This window comes from Brienomyrus brachyistius, unplaced genomic scaffold (assembly GCF_023856365.1).
Source record: "Brienomyrus brachyistius isolate T26 unplaced genomic scaffold, BBRACH_0.4 scaffold55, whole genome shotgun sequence".
Lineage (NCBI taxonomy): Eukaryota > Metazoa > Chordata > Actinopteri > Osteoglossiformes > Mormyridae > Brienomyrus > Brienomyrus brachyistius.
This window is the reverse complement of record NW_026042330.1, coordinates 1764054-1782768: the sequence shown is the minus strand read 5'-3', so window position 1 is coordinate 1782768 and position 18715 is coordinate 1764054. Positions and strand designations below refer to the sequence as shown.

The window sequence follows — 18715 nt, the reverse complement described above, 5'->3', positions numbered from 1 at the left end:
ATGCGAGAATTGTTGAAGCACTACAATTTGTGACCATAAGAGAGATTGCCAAGTTCAAAATTATATTACGACCGATGCTAGTATGCAATGCAGCCTAACTTATGGCCGTTTGAGCTCATCCTGATTCTGCCTCCACCCAAAATGGCAAAATTCTCAATTGACCAATTTTTGCTTTTGTTTCAAGTCAACTTTTATATTTCCAAAGACGTTGTTGAAAGGGATATATACAAAAATGTTTAAAGAATGAAAAATGCTAATGAGCACAATACAGCATAGCAATAGACATTGACCATAAAAGAGCAAACTTGCTTAATATTTGCAATGCACGACAGCAAGAAGGTCTAAAACAGAATTTCTGCCAAGATATTTTAAATACTTTCTATTATTGATTGTAATCTTCAGTGACCATTCAGCATTAAACAGCAGTCTTGCTCCTTGCACATTTACTAAATTGAACATTTCTGTGCCTCTTGCATTACCAATGGTCTTTATAAGACAGCAAATCAAACCCATTAACGATTTAAGAAACGCTGAGATCCTGCTGTCGCTTAAAGTATGAATTTCTGATTGCCATATAGAAAACTTTTGTCTTTGCGCAACAGAATTCATACGGAAATTTCACAGTGGAATTTAATGGCGCCATGTAAATATATAGAATTAAAAGGACTCTGAGCTGCATCCCAGGCAGTGCGTAACCCAAGCCCATATCGGGGACTCATTGGTCTAGGGGTATTATTCTCGCTTTGGGTGCGAAAGGTCCCGGGTTCAAATCCCAGACCAGCCCACGTGCTGTGATAGGAACCAAACTGGGTTCCTTGCCTTGCACGGCAGGTGCTCCAAACCAGGCTGACTTCTGTGTTTATGCGAGAATTGTTGAAGCACTACAATTTGTGACCATAAGAGAGATTGCCAAGTTCAAAGTTATATTACGACCGATGCTAGTATGCAATGCAGCCTAACTTATGGCCATTTGAGCTCATCCTGATTCTGCCTCCACCCAAAATGGCAAAATTCCCAAATGACCAATTTTTGCTTTTGTTTCAAGTCAACTTTTACATTTCCAAAGACGTTGTTGAAGGGATATATACAAAAATGTTTAAAGAATGAAAAATGCTAATGAGCACAATACAGCATAGCAATAGACATTGACATTAAAGAGCAAACTTGCTTAATATTTGCAATGCACGACAGCAAGGAGGTCTAAAACAGAATTTCTGCCAAGATATTTTAAATACTTTCTATTGTTGATTGTAATCTTCAGTGACCATTCAGCATTAAACAGCAGTCTTGCTCCTTGCACTTTTACTAAATTGAACATTTCTGTGCCTCTTGCATTACCAATGGTCTTTATAAGACAGCAAATCCAACCCATTAACGATTTAAGAAACGCTGAGATCCTGCTGTCGCTTAAAGTATGAATTTCTGATTGCCATATAGAAAACTTTTGTCTTTGCGCAACAGAATTCATACGGAAATTTCACAGTGGAATTTAATGGCGCCATGTAAATATGTAGAATTAATATGACTCTGAGCTGCATCCCAGGCAGTGCGTAACCCAAGCCCATATCGGGGACTCATTGGTCTAGGGGTATTATTCTCGCTTTGGGTGCGAGAGGTCCCGGGTTCAAATCCCGGACCAGCCCACGTGCTGTGATAGAAACCAAACTGGGTTCCTTGCCTTGCACGGCAGGTGCTCCAAACCAGGCTGACTTCTGTGTTTATGCGAGAATTGTTGAAGCACTACAATTTGTGACCATAAGAGAGATTGCCAAGTTCAAAGTTATATTACGACCGATGCTAGTATGCAATGCAGCCTAACTTATGGCCATTTGAGCTCATCCTGATTCTGCCTCCACCCAAAATGGCAAAATTCCCAATTGACCAATTTTTGCTTTTGTTTCAAGTAAACTTTTACATTTCCAAAGACGTTGTTGAAGGGATATATACAAAAATGTTTAAAGAATGAAAAATGCTAATGAGCACAATACAGCATAGCAATAGACATTGACATTAAAGAGCAAACTTGCTTAATATTTGCAATGCACGACAGCAAGGAGGTCTAAAACAGAATTTCTGCCAAGATATTTTAAATACTTTCTATTATTGATTGTAATCTTCAATGACCATTCAGCATTAAACAGCAGTCTTGCTCCTTGCACTTTTACTAAATTGAACATTTCTGTGCCTCTTGCATTACCAATGGTCTTTATAAGACAGCAAATCAAACCCATTAACGATTTAAGAAATGCTGAGATCCTGCTGTCGCTTAAAGTATGAATTTCTGATTGTCATATAGAAAACTTTTGTCTTTGCGCAACAGAATTCATACGGAAATTTCACAGTGGAATTTAATGGCGCCATGTAAATATATAGAATTAAAAGGACTCTGAGCTGTATCCCAGGCAGTGCGTAACCCAAAACCATATCGGGGGCTCGTTGGTCTAGGGGTATGATTCTCGCTTTGGGTGCGAGAGGTCCCGGGTTCAAATCCCGGACGAGCCCACGTGCTGTGATAGGCACCAAACTGGGTTCCTTGCCTTGCACGGCAGGTGCTCCAAACCAGGCTGACTTCTGTGTTTATGCGAGAATTGTTGAAGCACTACAATTTGTGACCATAAGAGAGATTGCTAAGTTCAAAATTATATTACGACCGATGCTAGTATGCAATGCAGCCTAACTTATGGCCATTTGAGCTCATCCTGATTCTGCCTCCACCCAAAATGGCAAAATTCTCAATTGACCAATTTTTGCTTTTGTTTCAAGTCAACTTTTATATTTCCAAAGACGTTGTTGAAAGGGATATATACAAAAATGTTTAAAGAATGAAAAATGCTAATGAGCACAATACAGCATAGCAATAGACATTGACCATAAAAGAGCAAACTTGCTTAATATTTGCAATGCACGACAGCAAGAAGGTCTAAAACAGAATTTCTGCCAAGATATTTTAAATACTTTCTATTATTGATTGTAATCTTCAGTGACCATTCAGCATTAAACAGCAGTCTTGCTCCTTGCACATTTACTAAATTGAACATTTCTGTGCCTCTTGCATTACCAATGGTCTTTATAAGACAGCAAATCAAACCCATTAACGATTTAAGAAACGCTGAGATCCTGCTGTCGCTTAAAGTATGAATTTCTGATTGCCATATAGAAAACTTTTGTCTTCGCGCAACAGAATTCATACGGAAATTTCACAGTGGAATTTAATGGCGCCATGTAAATATATAGAATTAAAATGACTCTGAGCTGCATCCCAGGCAGTGCGTAACCCAAGCCCATATCGGGGACTCATTGGTCTAGGGGTATTATTCTCGCTTTGGGTGCGAGAGGTCCCGGGTTCAAATCCCGGACGAGCCCACGTGCTGTGATAGGAACCAAACTGGGTTCCTTGCCTTGCACGGCAGGTGCTCCGAACCAGGCTGACTTCTGTGTTTGTGCGAGAATTGTTGAAGCACTACAATTTGTGACCATAAGAGAGATTTCCAAGTTCAAAATTATATTACGACCGATGCTAGTATGCAATGCAGCCTAACTTATGGCCATTTGAGCTCATCCTGATTCTGCCTCCACCCAAAATGGCAAAATTCCCAATTGACCAATTTTTGCTTTTGTTTCAAGTCAACTTTTACATTTCCAAAGACGTTGTTGAAGGGATATATACAAAAATGTTTAAAGAATGAAAAATGCTAATGAGCACAATACAGCATAGCAATAGACATTGACCATAAAAGAGCAATCTTGCTTAAGATGTGCAATGCGCGACAGCAAGAAGGTCTAAAACAGAATTTCTGCCAAGATATTTTAAATACTTTCTATTATTGATTGTAATCTTCAATGACCATTCAGCATTAAACAGCAGTCTTGCTCCTTGCACTTTTACTAAATTGAACATTTCTGTGCCTCTTGCATTACCAATGGTCTTTATAAGACAGCAAATCAAACCCATTAACGATTTAAGAAATGCTGAGATCCTGCTGTCGCTTAAAGTATGAATTTCTGATTGTCATATAGAAAACTTTTGTCTTTGCGCAACAGAATTCATACGGAAATTTCACAGTGGAATTTAATGGCGCCATGTAAATATATAGAATTAAAAGGACTCTGAGCTGTATCCCAGGCAGTGTGTAACCCAAAACCATATCGGGGGCTCGTTGGTCTAGGGGTATGATTCTCGCTTTGGGTGCGAGAGGTCCCGGGTTCAAATCCCGGACGAGCCCACGTGCTGTGATAGGCACCAAACTGGGTTCCTTGCCTTGCACGGCAGGTGCTCCAAACCAGGCTGACTTCTGTGTTTATGCGAGAATTGTTGAAGCATTACAATTTGTGACCATAAGAGAGATTGCCAAGTTCAAAGTTATATTACGACCGATGCTAGTATGCAATGCAGCCTAACTTATGGCCATTTGAGCTCATCCTGATTCTGCATCCACCCAAAATGGCAAAATTCCCAATTGACCAATTTTTGCTTTTGTTTCAAGTCAACTTTTACATTTCCAAAGACGTTGTTGAAGGGATATATACAAAAATGTTTAAAGAATGAAAAATGCTAATGAGCACAATACAGCATAGCAATAGACATTGACCATAAAAGAGCAATCTTGCTTAAGATGTGCAATGCACGACAGCAAGAAGGTCTAAAACAGAATTTCTGGCAAGATATTTTAAATACTTTCTATTATTGATTGTAATCTTCAATGACCATTCAGCATTAAACAGCAGTCTTGCTCCTTGCACTTTTACTTAATTGAACATTTCTGTGCCTCTTGCATTACCAATGGTCTTTATAAGACAGCAAATCAAACCCATTAACGATTTAAGAAACGCTGAGATCCTGCTGTCGCTTAAAGTATGAATTTCTGATTGTCATATAGAAAACTTTTGTCTTTGCGCAACAGAATTCATACGGAAATTTCACAGTGGAATTTAATGGCGCCATGTAAATATATAGAATTAAAAGGACTCTGAGCTGCATCCCAGGCAGTGCGTGACCCAAAACCATATCGGGCGCTCGTTGGTCTAGGGGTATGATTCTCGCTTTGGGTGCGAGAGGTCCCGGGTTCAAATCCCGGACGAGCCCACGCGCTGTGATAGGCACCAAACTGGGTTCCTTGCCTTGCACGGCAGGTGCTCCAAACCAGGCTGACTTCTGTGTTTATGCGAGAATTGTTGAAGCACTACAATTTGTGACCATAAGAGAGATTGCCAAGTTCAAAATTATATTACGACCGATGCTAGTATGCAATGCAGCCTAACTTATGGCCATTTGAGCTCATCCTGATTCTGCATCCACCCAAAATGGCAAAATTCCCAATTGACCAATTTTTGCTTTTGTTTCAAGTCAACTTTTACATTTCCAAAGACGTTGTTGAAGGGATATATACAAAAATGTTTAAAGAATGAAAAATGCGAATGAGCACAATACAGCATAGCAATAGACATTGACCATAAAAGAGCAATCTTGCTTAAGATGTGCAATGCACGACAGCAAGAAGGTCTAAAACAGAATTTCTGGCAAGATATTTTAAATACTTTCTATTATTGATTGTAATCTTCAATGACCATTCAGCATTAAACAGCAGTCTTGCTCCTTGCACTTTTACTTAATTGAACATTTCTGTGCCTCTTGCATTACCAATGGTCTTTATAAGACAGCAAATCAAACCCATTAACGATTTAAGAAACGCTGAGATCCTGCTGTCGCTTAAAGTATGAATTTCTGATTGTCATATAGAAAACTTTTGTCTTTGCGCAACAGAATTCATACGGAAATTTCACAGTGGAATTTAATGGCGCCATGTAAATATATAGAATTAAAAGGACTCTGAGCTGCATCCCAGGCAGTGCGTAACCCAAAACCATATCGGGGGCTCGTTGGTCTAGGGGTATGATTCTCGCTTTGGGTGCGAGAGGTCCCGGGTTCAAATCCCGGACGAGCCCACGTGCTGTGATAGGAACCAAACTGGGTTCCTTGCCTTGCACGGCAGGTGCTCCGAACCAGGCTGACTTCTGTGTTTGTGCGAGAATTGTTGAAGCACTACAATTTGTGACCATAAGAGAGATTGCCAAGTTCAAAATTATATTACGACCGATGCTAGTATGCAATGCAGCCTAACTTATGGCCATTTGAGCTCATCCTGATTCTGCCTCCACCCAAAATGGCAAAATTCCCAATTGACCAATTTTTGCTTTTGTTTCAAGTCAACTTTTACATTTCCAAAGACGTTGTTGAAGGGATATATACAAAAATGTTTAAAGAATGAAAAATGCTAATGAGCACAATACAGCATAGCAATAGGCATTGACCATAAAAGAGCAATCTTGCTTAAGATGTGCAATGCACGACAGCAAGAAGGTCTAAAACAGAATTTCTGCCAAGATATTTTAAATACTTTCTATTATTGATTGTAATCTTCAATGACCATTCAGCATTAAACAGCAGTCTTGCTCCTTGCACTTTTACTAAATTGAACATTTCTGTGCCTCTTGCATTACCAATGGTCTTTATAAGACAGCAAATCAAACCCATTAACGATTTAAGAAACGCTGAGATCCTGCTGTCGCTTAAAGTATGAATTTCTGATTGCCATATAGAAAACTTTTGTGTTTGCGCAACAGAATTCATGCGGAAATTTCACAGTGGAATTTAATGGCGCCATGTAAATATATAGAATTAAAAGGACTCTGAGCTGCATCCCAGGCAGTGCGTAACCCTAGCCTATATCGGGGGCTCGTTGGTCTAGGGGTATGATTCTTGCTTTGGGTGCGAGAGGTCCCGGGTTCAAATCCCGGACGAGCCCACGTGCTGTGATAGGAAACAAACTGGGTTCCATGCCTTGCACGGCAGGTGCTCCAAACCAGGCTGACTTCTGTGTTTATGCGAGAATTGTTGAAGCACTACAATTTGTGACCATAAGAGAGATTGCCAAGTTCAAAATTATATTACGACCGATGCTAGTATGCAATGCAGCCTAACTTATGGCCATTTGAGCTCATCCTGATTCTGCCTCCACCCAAAATGGCAAAATTCCCAATTGACCAATTCTTGCTTTTGTTTCAAGTCAACTTTTACATTTCCAAAGATGTTGTTGAAGGGATATATACAAAAATGTTTAAAGAATGAAAAATGCTAATGAGCACAATACAGCATAGCAATAGACATTGACCATAAAAGAGCAATCTTGCTTAAGATGTGCAATGCACGACAGCAAGAAGGTCTAAAACAGAATTTCTGCCAAGATATTTTAAATACTTTCTATTATTGATTGTAATCTTCAATGACCATTCAGCATTAAACAGCAGTCTTGCTCCTTGCACTTTTACTAAATTGAACATTTCTGTGCCTCTTGCATTACCAATGGTCTTTATAAGACAGCAAATCAAACCCATTAACGATTTAAGAAATGCTGAGATCCTGCTGTCGCTTAAAGTATGAATTTCTGATTGCCATATAGAAAACTTTCGTGTTTGCGCAACAGAATTCATGTGGAAATTTCACAGTGGAATTTAATGGCGCCATGTAAATATATAGAAATAAAAGGACTCTGAGCTGCATCCCAGGCAGTGCGTAACCCAAAACCAAATCGGGGGCTCGTTGGTCTAGGGGTATGATTCTCGCTTTGGGTGCGAGAGGTCCCGGGTTCAAATCCCGGACGAGCCCACGTGCTGTGATAGGAACCAAACTGGGTTCCTTGCCTTGCACGGCAGGTGCTCCGAACCAGGCTGACTTCTGTGTTTGTGCGAGAATTGTTGAAGCACTACAATTTGTGACCATAAGAGAGATTGCCAAGTTCAAAATTATATTACGACCGATGCTAGTATGCAATGCAGCCTAACTTATGGCCATTTGAGCTCATCCTGATTCTGCCTCCACCCAAAATGGCAAAATTCCCAATTGACCAATTTTTGCTTTTGTTTCAAGTCAACTTTTACATTTCCAAAGACGTTGTTGAAGGGATATATACAAAAATGTTTAAAGAATGAAAAATGCTAATGAGCACAATACAGCATAGCAATAGGCATTGACCATAAAAGAGCAATCTTGCTTAAGATGTGCAATGCACGACAGCAAGAAGGTCTAAAACAGAATTTCTGCCAAGATATTTTAAATACTTTCTATTATTGATTGTAATCTTCAATGACCATTCAGCATTAAACAGCAGTCTTGCTCCTTGCACTTTTACTAAATTGAACATTTCTGTGCCTCTTGCATTACCAATGGTCTTTATAAGACAGCAAATCAAACCCATTAACGATTTAAGAAACGCTGAGATCCTGCTGTCGCTTAAAGTATGAATTTCTGATTGCCATATAGAAAACTTTTGTGTTTGCGCAACAGAATTCATGCGGAAATTTCACAGTGGAATTTAATGGCGCCATGTAAATATATAGAATTAAAAGGACTCTGAGCTGCATCCCAGGCAGTGCGTAACCCTAGCCTATATCGGGGGCTCGTTGGTCTAGGGGTATGATTCTCGCTTTGGGTGCGAGAGGTCCCGGGTTCAAATCCCGGACGAGCCCACGTGCTGTTATAGGAACCAAACTGGGTTCCATGCCTTGCACGGCAGGTGCTCCGAACCAGGCTGACTTCTGTGTTTATGCGAGAATTGTTGAAGCACTACAATTTGTGACCATAAGAGAGATTGCCAAGTTCAAAATTATATTACGACCGATGCTAGTATGCAATGCAGCCTAACTTATGGCCATTTGAGCTCATCCTGATTCTGCCTCCACCCAAAATGGCAAAATTCCCAATTGACCAATTCTTGCTTTTGTTTCAAGTCAACTTTTACATTTCCAAAGATGTTGTTGAAGGGATATATACAAAAATGTTTAAAGAATGAAAAATGCTAATGAGCACAATACAGCATAGCAATAGACATTGACCATAAAAGAGCAATCTTGCTTAAGATGTGCAATGCACGACAGCAAGAAGGTCTAAAACAGAATTTCTGCCAAGATATTTTAAATACTTTCTATTATTGATTGTAATCTTCAATGACCATTCAGCATTAAACAGCAGTCTTGCTCCTTGCACTTTTACTAAATTGAACATTTCTGTGCCTCTTGCATTACCAATGGTCTTTATAAGACAGCAAATCAAACCCATTAACGATTTAAGAAATGCTGAGATCCTGCTGTCGCTTAAAGTATGAATTTCTGATTGCCATATAGAAAACTTTCGTGTTTGCGCAACAGAATTCATGTGGAAATTTCACAGTGGAATTTAATGGCGCCATGTAAATATATAGAAATAAAAGGACTCTGAGCTGCATCCCAGGCAGTGCGTAACCCAAAACCAAATCGGGGGCTCGTTGGTCTAGGGGTATGATTCTCGCTTTGGGTGCAAGAGGTCCCGGGTTCAAATCCCGGACGAGCCCACGTGCTGTGATAGGAACCAAACTGGGTTCCTTGCCTTGCACGGCAGGTGCTCCGAACCAGGCTGACTTCTGTGTTTGTGCGAGAATTGTTGAAGCACTACAATTTGTGACCATAAGAGAGATTGCCAAGTTCAAAATTATATTACGACCGATGCTAGTATGCAATGCAGCCTAACTTATGGCCATTTGAGCTCATCCTGATTCTGCCTCCACCCAAAATGGCAAAATTCCCAATTGACCAATTCTTGCTTTTGTTTCAAGTCAACTTTTACATTTCCAAAGATGTTGTTGAAAGGATATATACAAAAATGTTTAAAGAATGAAAAATGCTAATGAGCACAATACAGCATAGCAATAGACATTGACCATAAAAGAGCAATCTTGCTTAAGATGTGCAATGCACGACAGCAAGAAGGTCTAAAACAGAATTTCTGCCAAGATATTTTAAATACTTTCTATTATTGATTGTAATCTTCAATGACCATTCAGCATTAAACAGCAGTCTTGCTCCTTGCACTTTTACTAAATTGAACATTTCTGTGCCTCTTGCATTACCAATGGTCTTTATAAGACAGCAAATCAAACCCATTAACGATTTAAGAAACGCTGAGATCCTGCTGTCGCTTAAAGTATGAATTTCTGATTGCCATATAGAAAACTTTTGTGTTTGCGCAACAGAATTCATGCGGAAATTTCACAGTGGAATTTAATGGCGCCATGTAAATATATAGAATTAAAAGGACTCTGAGCTGCATCCCAGGCAGTGCGTAACCCAAGCCTATATCGGGGGCTCGTTGGTCTAGGGGTATGATTCTCGCTTTGGGTGCGAGAGGTCCCGGGTTCAAATCCCGGACGAGCCCACGTGCTGTGATAGGAACCAAACTGGGTTCCATGCCTTGCACGGCAGGTGCTCCAAACCAGGCTGACTTCTGTGTTTATGCGAGAATTGTTGAAGCACTACAATTTGTGACCATAAGAGAGATTGCCAAGTTCAAAATTATATTACGACCGATGCTAGTATGCAATGCAGCCTAACTTATGGCCATTTGAGCTCATCCTGATTCTGCCTCCACCCAAAATGGCAAAATTCCCAATTGACCAATTCTTGCTTTTGTTTCAAGTCAACTTTTACATTTCCAAAGATGTTGTTGAAGGGATATATACAAAAATGTTTAAAGAATGAAAAATGCTAATGAGCACAATACAGCATAGCAATAGACATTGACCATAAAAGAGCAATCTTGCTTAAGATGTGCAATGCACGACAGCAAGAAGGTCTAAAACAGAATTTCTGGCAAGATATTTTAAATACTTTCTATTATTGATTGTAATCTTCAATGACCATTCAGCATTAAACAGCAGTCTTGCTCCTTGCACTTTTACTAAATTGAACATTTCTGTGCCTCTTGCATTACCAATGGTCTTTATAAGACAGCAAATCAAACCCATTAACGATTTAAGAAACGCTGAGATCCTGCTGTCGCTTAAAGTATGAGAGAGAGATGGAATACCGGTTCCATCAAATTGACAGGTCGGGTCAAAAGGTCACTTGTGGGCGGGGCTTGTGTAGGCGGGGCTTGGTTGTGGTGGTACGATGTGACGTCACGGGAGTTGTATTTATTATTTATTTATTTATTAAATTATTTATTATTTATTTTAAATTATTATTTATTATTTTAAATTATTATTTATTATTATTATAAATTATTATTTATTATTATTATAAATTATTTATTTTAACTGATTTATTTAATTATTATTTTATTTTTTTATTATATTGAGGAGAGTGCTATATTGAGGAGAGTGCTTATGAGTGTGTGTGTTATTTTAATAAGTTATTATTTTGTCGGGCACAGCCGTGGCTGAGCGGGGGTGGGTTACCTGATGGAGCGTGAGCGTACGGCGTGTCTGGTGTTACGGTACCGCGGTAAGGTCCCGGGCTTTGGAGAATCAGCAAAGGCCTTAGAACCCTGTGTCTGGTGCGGTACTGCGCTAAGGTCCCCGCGGGCTTGGATAATCCTCGGAGAGAGCGATGCCGGAGAGCTGAGAGCCGTGCCGCGGCGCGAGTCTGATGCTGGAGAGCTGAGAGCCGTGCCCCTGCGCGAGTCTGTGAGAAACTCTGAGAGACTGAGACTCTGGGAGAAAATGATAAAGTTGGAGCAAAGAATGAGAGGAGGAGGAGGTGGAGGGTCTGTCGTCCAATAAAAATGCTTGGCGGTAGTTTTGACAATGTATGTGTGTTTCTTCCTCACGCAGGCGTTTGTATTACATCAGCGTATGGTGCCACACTTTTGAAGGCCGTCTCTAACGAGTTGGGCCATACATGCACCCCCCAGTAAAATCAGTTTGAAGCTTTGTTTTCCGTATATGACCTCGCACAAGTACAGATATGAGTGCACCTGGTTAATTGCAATTAAATAATCTAGTAAAGACACGCAAGCGTATTACATCAGCGTATGGGGCCATACTTTTGAAGGTCGTCTCTAACGACTCGGGCCATACATCAAGTTGGATACCTTGGCTCCCAGTAAATCCTGTTTTTCATACATGACAGTACAGATATGGGTTAACAGAGAAACGATATGACTGCACCTGGGGAGACCCTCGGCGAGCGGGGAGGGGGGGGGGCCTTTTCCTCCTAGGGTAGAGGCGCCAGGCCTTATCACCCGTACCACGCCCCCACCAGCGGGGAATATATGGAGCTTTGCGATGTATGGGGAACACTAATTCTTAAAAAAATACAGACATGTCCAGCACTCCCGAAATGAAAGATTCAGCCTCACCTTCTAAGACTCAGCAGGAGCAGGAGATCGTTATGCAGCCTCCGGGGGCTCCTAGGACGATTGATACGGCAAGTAGACGGGTACCTATGATGTGCCCGTCGGAAGACCCGAGAGCTACCTGGGAGCTGCCCAACGGGGATAAACTGGTCTGCCTCTTTGACAACGCTGCGGAGGATCTGCGCGTCTTTCAGGTCATCGGAGACGGCCCAGACCCCACGAAAGACGGCCCTTATCAGGTGTTTTTTTCTGAAACGGAATGGGGAAACTTGAAGACTGTCGTTGCTCCGTTGATGGAGGAGACCCCCGACCCGGACATTCAGGTGGACAAGGGAAGAATGGAGATGTACTATAGAGATGCTCGTAAACAACGTAGCACCTTTATGAAGTGGGACGCGACCAGGGAGCTGGACAAGAGAATGCTGAATATATGGCAGCGGCCTAAATGCGACTGTTTTGGGCTGCTGATACCGTTTGTGATTTGGATGCAGGTGATTAAAGAAAAGTCCGGTTACTTCCAAGCGATGTTTAAGGAGAGTCGGGGGCGTAAGGAGATGCAAGAGTTGAAAAAACCTACGCCGTAAGGATCACCCCCACCCCTCTCCCCCTCACCCACCGTCGCTATATAAAGTGGACTCCGTTACAACCCCTTTCACAAACATCAACAACATCATGGCAGCATCAGCAAATTATAGCAACAGTGTGTTCTCCGACGACGAAAGCGGGGACAATGAGGCTACAACTGCAACACAGGCCTCTGATCCTGGGGAACTCCCACCAACACCAGCCTCTGACGCCGGGGAGCTCTCTCCGTCCCCTCCATCAACACCGGCCTCTGATCCTGGAGAGGACTCTCCGGCGCCTGAGATCTGCACGCTTCTCTCCAGACCGGCTCTCTGCCGTGGGATGCTGGCTTGTATTAAGGCTATGATAGTGGGCCTTTTAGCCTCAGTCATCAGGAAACATCAAGAGAGAAACTGCTACGGTTGTGAAGTGGGCCACCCCAGTCAGAGGCAACACCCTTGTGTGTTTCCCCCAGGTAGAAATTACTTTTACATACACTTTGACTCTGTGTTGCGTGACCTCTGGACCGACCGGCTGACACCCGCCTTGACCCACGTTCTGTCGACCCTGGGCATCGGAGTGGCCGTTGGCAGGTTGGAGGGGGCAGTGGAAGCTATCCTGTACGATCTGCGTGAGGCCCGCGACGGCATGCTGGAAATCAGTCGACTGGAACAAGATCTGTTTGAACAGAACCCCGCCCTTAAGCAGATCCTGGAAGAAGAATTTCTGACTCGTTGGGAGGCCTGAGAGTAAAACAAAAGCATCTTGTGATGGGGAACGGTATCGGGAGACTCTTACGGCGGTTTATGTTAAATGTTTTTTTAGAAAAAGTTAGTCCACTGTTGATGCATGCTATTGATAAAAACAAGAAAAGCGATTGTGGGGATAGGGATGATCATGCTTGTTGCTGCTTTCATAGAGTGTTATTTGAGATTGCTCAAGTCGGAGAAAATTATCAGCGGGGGATGGATTTACTTACTCAGCTGATGGCAGAGGGAGAAAGACAATCCCCCGAAAGTCTCATACGCGCCTGTCTATCTTGTATTCCCGACAATGAATTTGACTGTAATCACATTTTTGTATTTTACGCTTTAATAGTAGATGTAGTTGCCTATAAATTTCATGATAACCAGCCTATCGATGTTAATCAGTTGCTTTCTACTCTGCATACATGTATCGTTGAAAAAGCCACTATATCCACCTTAATGCATGTGACATCGCTAATCTTCCTCAACAACTGTCACGGGTGTAACTAATTGTATACCTGCATTTTTAAAATATATATATCTTTCACTAATTGTATACCAGTATTTTTTAAATATATCTTAAAAATGTATCTTTCACAAATTGTATACCAGCATTTTTTAAATGTATCTTTCACAAATTGTATACCAGCATTTTTTAAATGTATCTTTCACAAATTGTATACCAGCATTTTTTAAATGTATCTTTCACAAATTGTATACCAGTATTTTTTAAATATATCTTAAAAATGTATCTTTCACAAATTGTATACCAGCATTTTTTAAATGTATCTTTCACAAATTGTATACCAGCATTTTTTAAATGTATCTTTCACAAATTGTATACCAGCATTTTTTAAATGTATCTTTCACAAATTGTATACCAGTATTTTTTAAATATATCTTAAAAATGTATCTTTCACAAATTGTATACCAGTATTTTTTAAATATATCTTAAAAATGTATCTTTCACAAATTGTATACCAGCATTTTTTAAATGTATCTTTCACAAATTGTATACCAGCATTTTTTAAATGTATCTTTCACAAATTGTATACCAGTATTTTTTAAATATATCTTAAAAATGTATCTTTCACAAATTGTATACCAGCATTTTTTAAATGTATCTTTCACAAATTGTATACCAGCATTTTTTAAATGTATCTTTCACAAATTGTATACCAGCATTTTTTAAATGTATCTTTCACGAATTGTATACCTGCATTTTTAAAATGTAACTTTCACGAATTGTATACTAACATTTTTAAAATATATATCTTTCACTAATTATATACTAATAAAAAAAAATAATAATAATTATAATAATAATAAAAAAAATTTAAAACTTGAATACCAGTGTCTTTGTAAATAATAGACAAATATGTTGAGCAGGGTGGCCGAGTGGTTAAGGCGTTGGACTTAAGATCCAATGGACATATGTCCGCGTGGGTTCGATCCCCACCCCAGCTAAACTCTTTTGTAAAATAATAATACACAATATTAAATAATACACAAACTCTACACAATATGGGTTAAATACAGAAAAAAAAAACAGAATTTCACTGATGTTCACTCAGTCTGTTAACATCCCCCCCTCCACAGACAGCTATAAAACGGCACTTCGCCGCTCTCTCCCACTCACTGTGTGTGAAGCATGTCTGTTGCCAAGACTACAGCTCGCGTCTTGAGCCGTTCGTACTATGACCCCAGCCAGCCGGGGTCATACGGGGGTTTCTCCAGACTGAAGAGAGGGGTGGGGGGAAAAGTGAGTAGTCATGACATCAGAGACTGGCTGTCTATGCAAGACAGTTATACTTTACATAAACCGGTTAAAAAGAATTTCCCTAGGAACAGAGTGTTTGTACCGAGAGCCATGTATCAGTGGCAGGCCGATTTATGCGACATGCAAGGGCTGGCCAAATACAACGAGGGGTTAAAATACCTCCTTACGGTGATTGATGTTTTTTCTAAAAAAGCCTACGCGCGTCCTATAAGAAACAAGACTGGGGAAGCTGTAAAGGAGGCCTTTGATTCTATTTTAACCGAGGGGGGCGTCCCCCTCAAGCTACAGACGGATGCCGGTAAGGAGTTTTTAAATGGGACTTTTCAGAAACTTTTAAAAACTCATAAAATCACCCATTTCACTACGGCTAGTGAACTTAAAGCTTCCGTCGTAGAGAGATTTAATCGAACGTTAAAAGAAAGGATGTACAGGTACTTTACGGCTAAAAACACTCGGCGATATGTGGACGTGTTGGACGATCTATTAAAGGGGTACAACCAGTCATTTCACAGCGCTATTAAAATGAAACCTTCCGAGGTCACGCTCGATAATGCTCATCTAGTATTTGATAATCTATACGGCCCTCTGAAAAAACAAAGCACACGCCCACGTTTTAAGTTTAACATAGGGGACACTGTGAGAGTCTCCAAGCACAGTCAGATATTTGACAAAAAGTACGAGCAGACATTTACGGACAAGTACTTTGTCATATGCGAACGTGTACCCAGATCCCCGCCGGTGTATAAATTGAGGGACGTGCGCGGTGAAATACTCGAGGGGACATTCTACGAAGCGGAGCTGCAGAAAATCAAAATATCTCCGAGACGCGCGTTCAAGGTCGAGAAGGTTATAGGCTCAAAGACCGACAAGAAGGGGAAAAAGTGGATCTTAGTACATTGGCAGGGTTGGCCCTCGAGGTTCGATTCGTGGATACCGCGGTCGGACTTGATACAGGTTTAATTTTTTAAAAGAAAAGAGGAAGAAAAAAAATGGAGGATCGCCCCTCTTTTTACCTCACGCTGCCGTCAAACTCTTGTCTCTCCATCTTCCCCGATAACCAGAGTTCCAATTACACTGTGATGTTATCGCGACCTATAGAGCTACGGGGGCCTTACGAGGTAGCGCTGGCTGAAATCATGTATTGTTACACGTGGCGAAATATCGCATACCTGGAAAATAGTTTTGAATTGCGGGATACGGAGGTGGAGGCAAAGAGAGAGGCCGATCCTTTAGTGGATCTGCCTTTCCTTTTTCCTCGGAAAATTAAAGTCGGCTATTATGAATCTGTGAAACAGATTGTGACAGAAATCAACGCTACGTTAAAAAAATTAGGTACCGAAGTTTCCTTCTAATACAGCGAGATTACGCGAAGGGTTAATATAACGGGAAACCAGAAATACAAGATCCAATTTAAACCTACTCTGGCCTACATGCTGGGCTTTGAGCCGGGTCAGTGGTATAACCTAGGAGTAGGAGCTAGCTGGTCGACCTCACCCTACCCGGTCGACATTCACGCGGGATTCTACAATATGTACGTCTACTGTAACATCGTGGAATCGCAGCACGTGGGGGAATTTGTAGTCCCGCTTTTCAGAACCATTAAAATAGACGGTGTGTTCGGCCACGTAGTCACTTTGCCGTTGCACAAGCTGCACTACGTACCTGTGAACAAGCAGAGCCTACAGAATTTGCATATTGAGATAAAGAACGATCAGAATACTCTGATTAATTTCTCCTACGGAAAAACGATCGTCAAGCTACACTTTCGCCCCGTTTAAAAAAAAAAAGAAAACAATGGCGTACCACAATCCTCAGAGATTTATTACGTATTACACCAGTCAGGCGGGACATGGGCTCCCCGGTTTTGCGGGGAGCCCCGTGATGTACGGGCGTGGGTTGGGCTCCATGCTCAGTAGGGCTTTTAGATTTGTTTTACCCTTTTTTAAGCGTGGGGTCGATATAGCGAAACCTCAATTGAAATCGGCGGTCAAAGGAATAGGTTCGGATCTCGCCAGCTCTGTGGCCGTTTTACAAACACAGCTGACCCCAAGCAGGAAGGGTCGGGTCTGCTATTCCTGTCTCGGAGGAGGGGGAGTAGAACGAGAGCCCTTCAGGAAAGTCGTAAAAAAAAAAAACCTGGCAGAGCCATCAGGATTCCCAAGTCTCGACCAGCTAAGAGAAACAAGAAACCCCCCGGGGACATATTTTAAGAGAGAGAGAGAAAACGCCGCATAATCAAGAATGGCTCTAGCTCACCGCCTCTCGGCCGAATGCACCAAATCTGAATTGGATTTGTTTACGGCCCCTATGACGCAATTATCCATAGATCAGACCAATTATGTAGAAATCAATCCATTAAATTCCATTACCGATCAGGATGTTTTGGATTTCCTAATACCGGGGTCGGGCAATTTCTATCTGGACCTCAACTCTACACTGCTATATCTAAGGCTCAGGATCGTTAGGGCCGATGGAGCCCCCCTGGTTGACGTCGACCCCTGTGGTATTATACAGTACCCGCTAAACTGCATATTCTCCCAGCTGGATGTGAGTCTGAACGACGTCCTGATCAGTTCTTCCTCGGCCACGCACCCCTATAGGTCATTCATAGAGACCCTGCTCAATTTTTCTACGGATACGCTAGAGAGTCAGTTTTCGGCAGGGCTCTGGTACAAAGACGTCGGAGTCGACTTGGATAGCGTGGACGTCTCCGCGCAGGGCCCTAACGTGGGGTTGCAGAAGCGAGCCGCCTTCTGTAGAAACTCTCGGGAATTCTCTCTGATGGGACCGATACACGCTGATATTTTTTTCAGCGAACGAATGCTGTTAAACAACGTGGATATACGCTTAAAGTTTGTAAAGGCTAAAAGCGACTTTAGTCTCATGTGTAGAAATGACACCGATTATGAGCTGAAAATACTGAGGGCCAGCCTGTTTGTGAAAAAAGTGGAGGTCTCCCCGGCGGTGTCACTGGGTCACTCGGCCGCTCTCATGAAAGCAAACACCCTGTACCCTATAAGCAGGGTAGTCGTTAAAAATTATACGCTCCCCGTACAATTGCGGGTCTGCCCGCAGGACAACCTCTTCCTGGGCAACTTACCGCGCTACATCGTTTTGGGGATTGTGGACCACGCCGCGTTTGTGGGCACGCGAAACAGAAACCCGTTCAGGTTTCAGCATTGTGACCTGGAATTTCTGAGCCTCTCCGTCAACGGCCGTCACATACCCAGCAAACCGTTCCAGCCCGATTTTAACGCGAGGCAGTCGGTCAGAGAGTTTTACAACCTTGTCCTGGCTACAAACAGGCATTTAAGGGATTCGCCCTTAGGCATTAACCGTGAGGATTTTGAAAACGGATACTCGCTATTTGCTCTCAATCTCTCCCGAGACGACGAGCTGGACGACGGTGCCCTGTCACCCGTCGTCAGCGGCACGTGCCGTCTGGATTTAAGGTTCAGAGCC

General features: G+C 41.8%; 10 non-coding genes across 10 annotated transcripts; all 10 read left to right on the top strand.

Annotated features, from left to right (window-relative positions):
* The first annotated feature begins 2430 nt into the window (after nt 1–2430).
* trnap-ugg (transfer RNA proline (anticodon UGG)) lies at nt 2431–2502 on the top strand. Its single transcript has one exon. It is a non-coding gene; the product is annotated as a tRNA-Pro (tRNA).
* Nucleotides 2503–4151: 1649 nt separating this feature from the next.
* Nucleotides 4152–4223, top strand: trnap-ugg (transfer RNA proline (anticodon UGG)). The gene has a single exon. It is a non-coding gene; the product is annotated as a tRNA-Pro (tRNA).
* Nucleotides 4224–5009: 786 nt separating this feature from the next.
* On the top strand, nt 5010–5083 carry trnap-ugg (transfer RNA proline (anticodon UGG)). Its single transcript has one exon. It is a non-coding gene; the product is annotated as a tRNA-Pro (tRNA).
* A 788-nt stretch (nt 5084–5871) lies between these two features.
* Nucleotides 5872–5943, top strand: trnap-ugg (transfer RNA proline (anticodon UGG)). The gene has a single exon. It is a non-coding gene; the product is annotated as a tRNA-Pro (tRNA).
* A 788-nt stretch (nt 5944–6731) lies between these two features.
* trnap-ugg (transfer RNA proline (anticodon UGG)) lies at nt 6732–6803 on the top strand. Its single transcript has one exon. It is a non-coding gene; the product is annotated as a tRNA-Pro (tRNA).
* Nucleotides 6804–7591: 788 nt separating this feature from the next.
* trnap-ugg (transfer RNA proline (anticodon UGG)) lies at nt 7592–7663 on the top strand. The gene has a single exon. It is a non-coding gene; the product is annotated as a tRNA-Pro (tRNA).
* A 788-nt stretch (nt 7664–8451) lies between these two features.
* On the top strand, nt 8452–8523 carry trnap-ugg (transfer RNA proline (anticodon UGG)). The gene has a single exon. It is a non-coding gene; the product is annotated as a tRNA-Pro (tRNA).
* A 788-nt stretch (nt 8524–9311) lies between these two features.
* Nucleotides 9312–9383, top strand: trnap-ugg (transfer RNA proline (anticodon UGG)). Its single transcript has one exon. It is a non-coding gene; the product is annotated as a tRNA-Pro (tRNA).
* A 788-nt stretch (nt 9384–10171) lies between these two features.
* trnap-ugg (transfer RNA proline (anticodon UGG)) lies at nt 10172–10243 on the top strand. Its single transcript has one exon. It is a non-coding gene; the product is annotated as a tRNA-Pro (tRNA).
* Nucleotides 10244–14857: 4614 nt separating this feature from the next.
* Nucleotides 14858–14940, top strand: trnal-uaa (transfer RNA leucine (anticodon UAA)). The gene has a single exon. It is a non-coding gene; the product is annotated as a tRNA-Leu (tRNA).
* Nucleotides 14941–18715: the final 3775 nt, after the last annotated feature.